This window comes from Branchiostoma belcheri, unplaced genomic scaffold (assembly GCF_001625305.1).
Source record: "Branchiostoma belcheri isolate BF01 breed outbred unplaced genomic scaffold, Haploidv18h27 scaffold55, whole genome shotgun sequence".
Taxonomy (NCBI): Eukaryota; Metazoa; Chordata; class Leptocardii; order Amphioxiformes; family Branchiostomatidae; genus Branchiostoma; species Branchiostoma belcheri.
This window is the reverse complement of record NW_017804187.1, coordinates 1,020,172-1,026,470: the sequence shown is the minus strand read 5'-3', so window position 1 is coordinate 1,026,470 and position 6,299 is coordinate 1,020,172.

Below are 6,299 nucleotides of genomic sequence, written 5' to 3'. Positions count from 1 at the left end.
TCCAGTTGTTTGAGTACTACTAGTTCTGTTTTGGACGTACATGTGATGATACTTCACTTCAAAATGGTTCAGTTTAAACGTTGCCCTATACAGGTAAGAACCAGATATCAGTCGAAAAACATAATTTATAATTGCTCAAACTTGATATGCGGAATAAACAGCCCGTATTGATTTTAAGCCTTCTACATCTAAACATGTATCAGAGCAGGGTATAAACTAAATCTGCATGTAGATGTCCATAAACAGCAATCACCAGCTTCAAACTTGATAAATGTCTGCTCCACGGATGGCATGGAGGATGTTTATGATGTTTAAATGATAGGACGTAAGATTTAACACAACATTTTCCCCACTTCTCATTTATTTCCGATCCCTCCCGGGGATAAGTTGATGCCCCGGCAGTTTGTCACCCTGATGGCTTTATGAGCGAAATGAATAAGAAGAAATTTACGGCGTTCACTGGAACGGGACGTGAAATTTACATTTGAAGGATGCCCTCCTCCCATTCACGCGTTTCCCATCCCCAAAATGCATTGCAAATCCTGGGGGGTAAATCTCATTTGCAAAGCGCAGGAAGGAATCCTGTTTACGTTCAACAGCTTGTTTTTCAGTGTGTTTTTTTTTAATGTTTTAGGGCATTTTATGCTCAACATTAATTAAATTACTTTGGGTTGAATCTGACAACAAATAGAGAATGAGATGTTTGTGTTCTTTTGGTTATGTAATATATGTGGTTTGTAACGTTAACGTTTGTAAATTTCGTCTGTTTTTTCTTTCAAATCAGGCAAAAATTAATGCACTTATGTCATCCATATAAGTTACTTGCTGTAGCATGAATACGGGTCCATGGCCGAAAGCCTTAAGTTTACGGTTGGCGCAGGAAGCAATTCGAGGCTGAATGATCGCTTCTATCTTATTGAAACGGTGAGTTTTACGTCCAGATAAGCATCCACGCATCAATGGAAGGATGGAGACTTGGAATCTCCGGTCATTGGGAGGATCCCAAAGTTATGACTGTTACAGTAACGGTGGGGGAGGGCCATTGAAAAAAAAAATTGAGCCGGAGGGGGGGGGTATGGAATTTTCCCCCCACCCAGAAAAAGGGACTGTTACAAAAGTGATTCTATGTGGAACTGCCTATGAAATAGAAACATAGCCCCCTCCACTAGTAATGCATCAAGAAGGTCCCGGCTAAACCTGGAAACGATAAGTAAAACGTTTACGTGGGGTCGTGTGGCGTAGCGGCAGCCTGCTCAACTCGGAACCAAGAGGTCCCAAGTTCGAGTCCTGACATGCCACCAATTTTGTGCCCTTGGGAAAGGCACTTTACACGACTTTCCTCACTTAAGTGAAAATGAGTATTGTCCTGTTTTCGTCCTCTGCGTTAGTGGCGGCATAAATTAATTGATATAACTTGAGTGTGCTGTCACCATGTCTAGTCATGAATTGTTGGAATATATAAAACGTCTACTAACTCTACTTATAGGGCAACAACAGGCCAGCACGTGATCAGTTCATTGGAAGGAGCATTAATTACAAATCTTTAATTAGGTGGAGACTTAATGAAGAGTTAATCTGGATGAGGTGAAATTACTTGCACAGATTTGTGGTTATCTTTGGGGCGCCTTGATTAAATCTCAGACAGAGGAATGAAGTTGAAACAGCGAACTGGTGTGACGTCTTTCTCTGTCAGTAGATAACAGGATAATGAGACTCAATCGTTAGACTAGTTGCAAACAAGGACGTGACCTGAAGGTCTGTCTCACGTGGTTGTGTTGCCTAACGGCAGAGCATTCGGCTCAGAACCAAGAGGTCCAAGGTTCGAATCCTGCCATGTTACCTACCTTGTGCCTTTTGGGAAAGGCACTTTACACGAATTTCTTCACTTCGCTCAGGTGAAAATGAGTACTGTATTGTCCCCTGTGTTGGTGGCGGTATTAATATAAGTTAGAAAGAACTTGAGTGTGCCGTCACGACGTCTTGTGATTACATGTTGGAATATATAAAAACAACAACAACAGCGAATTCGGGTGACGTCTTTCTCTGTCAGTAGATAACAGGCTTATGAGACTCATTCGTGAGACTAGTTCAAAACAAGGACATGACCTCGAGGGTGGCCTAGGTTTACTAATAGGAAATTCAAACTCTACTTCTAGATAAATCAGGGAGATAATTTCCGGACGTTTCGAGTACATCCACCACTCTTCTGGCCTAGCGGCTAGCAATCCGTTTAATTGACCACCGGGTTTAGGGTTCTAAATTGTGATGAACGGTTCTAAAATCTTATGCTTTTGCTTTACTTTTTTTCTAACATCCTAATGAAGGATGCTTTTCCTTTATGGTTCTTTATAAAAGCTGATCCTTTTGCTTTTTTTTCCTGAAATCTGAATAATGCTTTTACTTTACGGTTCTGTCTAGAATCTGATGCTTTTGCTTTACGCTTTTTTCTCTCTAAAATCTGATGCTCTGCACCAATGAATTGACCTGGAAAAGCCATTCTTAAAACCACTAAGTGAACTGTGGAATAACCACAGACACGTTATCTGCCTTGGACCCTTCTTACCTCCTCAAGTTGTCTCTTCCCTGATCCTTAAGTGTGAATCCCGCACTTGACAGTAATCCTACTCCACCGCGCTAATACAGACCATCCCTTCAACAAGTCTCCAATCCTCCTTCTATCAAAACACAGGCCTCGAAACTAACTTTTCTTCCCATTGTCCCAGCACTGTCCTAAAAATAAATTTTAACTGTCCCAAAGTGAGCATGAACTGTCCCAATCTGTTTTTCGGGAAGTATGTATGTCAACAACTTGAAGTCAACTTTATTTTGCTTATGTTCACTCCGAGATGCACTATAATTACAGAGTACTCACATTTGGGGGGCTTTTCTGGAGCCAAAAGCTGGGATAAAAGAAGGGCTGGCATTTTAATGTTTTTTTTTTTCTATTGTCCCCAAAATGTTCCAAAGTGTCTTTTAAGTTGTTCCAGCCTAAATTTTAGTGTTCAGTGGCCATCGGGACACCCTTAATTTCGATCCCTGCTCCCTCTATCAGAACACAAGAACTGGCCACAGAGACAAGGTTGGATTCAGACCATGGGAATAATACCAGACTATTGACAGATAAGTATCACCCTGACACTGAGCCGTCAGTCATATCCTACACAATTATTTCTGTGTGGACCTTGGGACAGTAGGGAGATGGTGGGGGAAGATAGAAGTTAATTTTGTATTCTCCGAATCGCCTCTTGCTTGTCATCTTCGCGGTCTTAGGCCACAGCAGGTAAATTTTATGGATGACATCCTCCGCAGACACCCAAACTAGTGCGCGCGGGCGAATAAGAAAAATTCCGGCAAAAAATAAAAATGCTACTAAGTCACAGAAATACAGAGCTGGCATTGTGAATCATAGTACATAGCGACATATACGACATGCCGGCACATGTTTTTGTTTTTCGGCAATGTACGTATGTACCGAGTTCTTGAGTCGTGGATCTTCGGCAGCCTGGGTGCCGTCCTCCAGAGTTACCACCTTAATATTGTCGCTAACTACCATGGACTACCCAGGCCTAGAGCCAGGACAGAGCCTTGGACGACGTGATCTTTTTTTCGTGAGAACAGGCGAAAATCAATGCGCGCGCGGATGTCATCCATAAAAATTACTTGCTGTGGCCTTAATTTTGTATTCTCTGAATCGCTTCGTCCCTGTCATCCTCCTAGTCTTACCTTAGTCAATCAGGATGCGGAGGTATCTCTGCAAGGTATTGATCTGCACATCGCAACAGTCGCGCACAAGAATGCTAATTGAGTATAGATCCTCTTCTTCTCTCCCAGACTCTTCCGTAAGTTTGTTTTTCGGGGCTCCTGAGGTCAGACCGAAACGTCGAAATCTCGTTAAAAAGTTTTTGAGGCAGCCTAGAAAAAAATCCAGTAATTCTGTTTATAGTCATAGGCATAGTCTTTTGCGACTAACTGACACTAGTAGTAGTAGTATTAGTAGTAGTATTAGTATTAGTACTGTAGTAGTAGGAGTAGGAGTAGGAGTAGTAGTAGTAGTAGTAGTAGTAGTACTAGTAGCGCCCAGGACCCCGCTATTATAAATACCGGTTATACAGATACGGATAAACTCGATAAACTTGTCCGATCAAACACACGACCGAATCATGTCATTTTAGTCACGTATACTAGATAACCAAATAGACAAGTTTAACACTTACGTAAGGAGGAAGCCTATACACAGAAATACAGATAAGCACATTTCACACGCCGCTAGTTTATAACAACTCCCCTACAGACCCGTACAGCCACAGAGGGCAAACGCAACGCCCGCTTTTGATTCCAACTCGGTAGCCAGCGACCCTGAATGCACGAGTCAACTGCCTCCAGCCCCCGTATTTTGATAACAATAAGGGCTACGTACTTAAAGGCATCCAATGTGATTTCAGGGCAGCAAAACTGGAAATATTCTGAATAAGAAAATCTTTGATATTGACACATACATCAGCACATTTAAATCAGCATTTCATACTTTGGGCATTTAAAACTACAGAAACAATCCCCAAGATGAGTGCTTTATTTTTTGGGAGGTACCCTAAAAATCAGCCCAGGGCCCTTCCAGGGTCAACATACATTGGGATATGTGGTGTCAACTCAGTATGTACTATATAGATAAATGACTAGAATTTTGGCTTGCCGTCTGCGTTATATACAAGTAATCTCGGCGTTCAGCAACGCAAATTAGCCTCCACCAGGCCTTTCTACGGAAATACGAATCGTAGAATTTGGCGAAAAACGAGAGTAAAATTGGCCAATGGAGTCCGGCCGCGGGGAGGTAGTTTCTTTCCCTCTACTGCGCGGCCAGTCAAACTACAAGGCGGCCAAACTCCCCTGGCAAATATACTCCTATATATAGCCACCGTAGTTAGTCTGGTAGAGACTAAATACAAATATTTATAACTGTAATTCCTGACGGAAGAGTTTACTTCCGTAAATCCTGGCGAAATGAAAACTTGGCTCGCGGCTCGCGGTGTGAAAATTTGTTTCAGCCATTTGAAGTGTTATGAGTCGCTAATGGGGAGGGATGGGGCTCGCGGATGGGGTCAGGCTGTTACAGTGAGGTCAGGAAGAAGTAATAGTGTGGTGAGATCAGAAATGGAAGGAATATTACACAGCTAACATGCATGGGAAACAGCGGAGGGCTGCGCTGCGTTCTCGACCTTAGGCCACATCGACGTGATTTTATGGATGACATCCGCGCGTTCATTGATTTTCGCCAGTTCTCAAGAAAGAATGAAAGAAAGAATGAAAGAGAGAGAGAGAAAAAAAGAAAGAAAGAAAGAACTGTTGCTATTATGATTTGTGAATGTACTAGTATTGCGTTGTTTTTAAAAAACAGGATTGTCTGAAAAACAGGTCAAATGACCTGAGCGCAATTTCCTGTATAAATAAATAAAGTGAAAGTGAAAGAAAGAAAGAAAGAAAGAAAGAAAGAAGAAAGAAAAAAGAAGAAAGAAAGAAAGAAAAAAGAAAGAAAGAAAGAGAAAGAAAGAAAGAAAGAAAGAAAGAAAGAAAGAAAGAAAGAAAGAAAGAAAGAAAGAAAGAAAGAAAGAAAGAAAGAAAGAAAGAAAGAAGAGCACGTCCTCCGAGGCTCTGGCCTGGCTCTAGGCCTGGGTAGTCCACGGTAGTTAGCGACAATAGGGAGCCCCGTTAACTCTGGAGGACGGTACCCAGGCTGCTGAAGCTCCACGACTCAAGAACTCCACGACTCAAGAACTCAGTACATACCGTATGGTGCCGATTCATAAGTTCCGCAAAAGGCCAGCATGTGCCGGCTTGTCGTATAGGTCGCTATGTACTGCCGCGAATTCACAATACCAGCTTTGTATTCCTGTGGTTTAGTAGCATTTGGCCGGAATTTTTTTATTCGCCCGCGCGCACTAGTTTGAAGGCCTTCAGAGGATGTCATCCATAAGATTAAGCCGGTGTGGCCTTACGCGGAATTCGGGGTGAATGGGGTTATCAGCTCATAAAGCCTGTACGTGGCCATCATTCAGATCCGGCGCTGAGGTCTGGGCCGGGTTGTCAGTTTGAAGGATGATCGACGTTCGTGTCGGACAACAACAACCGCATTTACGCGCGCGCGACCTTGCTACGCCCTCGGCGAGTCGTGACTGAGAGGAGTTTCGAACGCACATTTTTTCCCGCCAAAAGCGGTGACAGAGCCGGCCCGCTAGCCTGGTAACCAGACCGCCGTGAGCTCAGTGCTATCCTTCGGCGCCGAGAGCGTTTCGAACCGCCAACCA